This window comes from Triticum dicoccoides, chromosome 2A (genome assembly GCF_002162155.2).
Source record: "Triticum dicoccoides isolate Atlit2015 ecotype Zavitan chromosome 2A, WEW_v2.0, whole genome shotgun sequence".
Taxonomy (NCBI): Eukaryota; Viridiplantae; Streptophyta; class Magnoliopsida; order Poales; family Poaceae; genus Triticum; species Triticum dicoccoides.
The window spans coordinates 677,507,527-677,508,733 of record NC_041382.1 but is presented as its reverse complement, the minus strand read 5'-3'; the positions used below and the strand labels follow the sequence as shown (position 1 = coordinate 677,508,733).

The window sequence follows — 1,207 nt, the reverse complement described above, 5'->3', positions numbered from 1 at the left end:
CTAGATCGGTTGGACCGTGATCGGATCGCGAAGAGTATGACTACATCAACCGCGTTGTTAAACGCTTCCGCTTACGGTCTATGAGGGTACGTAGACACACTCTCCTCTCTTGTTGCTATGCATCTCCATGAATAGATCTTGCGAGTGCGTAGAAATTTTTTGTTTTCCATCCAACGTTTCCCAACATTACAACCTGAGGAGCTGCCGGAGGCTATGGCCGGCGGGGAGGAGAGGCCGCCGGGATTGGATTCTGTGTCATCGAGTTTCGAATTTTCCCTCAATTATGCGTCGTTTTCTGATCGGATTCTGCGACTTGAGATCGCGGCCGAGGATACAGAGGCGCGGTTCGTCGGTGAAGGATCGTCCTGGGACTCACCGCATAGCATATTCGAGGCTGGGCCCGGATTGGGAGGTAGCTCGGTCGAGTCGGCGCGACCTCGCGAGCGCTGCAGAGAAGACGACGGTATGTAGTGTGTGTTTCCCTCCCCCTATCCCCCTCTGATGGAAATTGTTGCATGGAAAACAAAAAATTTCTACGCACACGCAATGATCTATCCATGGAGATCCATAGCAACAAGAGGGGGAGATTGTGTCTACCTACCCTCGTAGACCGTAAGCGGAAGCTTTTAACAACGCAGTTGATGCAGTCGAACTTCTTCGCGCTCCAACCGATCAAGTACCGAATGTATGACACCTCCGCGTTCTGCACACGTTCAGCTCAGTGACGTCCTCTGCCTTCTTGATCCAGCAAGACGGTGAGGTAGTAGATGAGTTCCGGCAGCACGACGGCATGGTGACGGTGATGATGAAGTGGTCTCCACAGGGCTTCGCCTAAGCACTATGAAAATATGACCGGGGGTGTAAACAGTGGAGGGGGGTGCCGCAGATGGCTAGGCAATTGTCTGTTGTGTGCTAGGCGTCCTCTTCCCACATATATATAGGTGGGAGGGAGGGAGGGAGGAGCAGCCAAAGGAGGCGCCCAAGTAGGAGGAATCCTACTTGGGGTCCCTCCCAAGCCGCCCCTTTCCTTATTTGGAGTGCGTGGAAAGGCAGGGGAGCTAGGGTGGCGCCCCCGCCCCTTTCCATTCTCCCATAAGAGAGAAAGGCGGGAGGGGCTAGCCCTCCCCCTTTTCCTTCCCTAGGGCTGCCCAAACAAGGGAGGGGGCGCACTAGCCCCCTTATGGGCTGGTCTGTCCCCTCCTTTGGC

General features: G+C 54.9%; 1 pseudogene; it reads left to right on the top strand.

The window, feature by feature from the left end:
- Window positions 1-213: 213 nt before the first annotated feature.
- The window catches only part of LOC119358092, a 6,058-nt pseudogene continuing 5,064 nt past the window's right edge, over window positions 214-1,207 (top strand).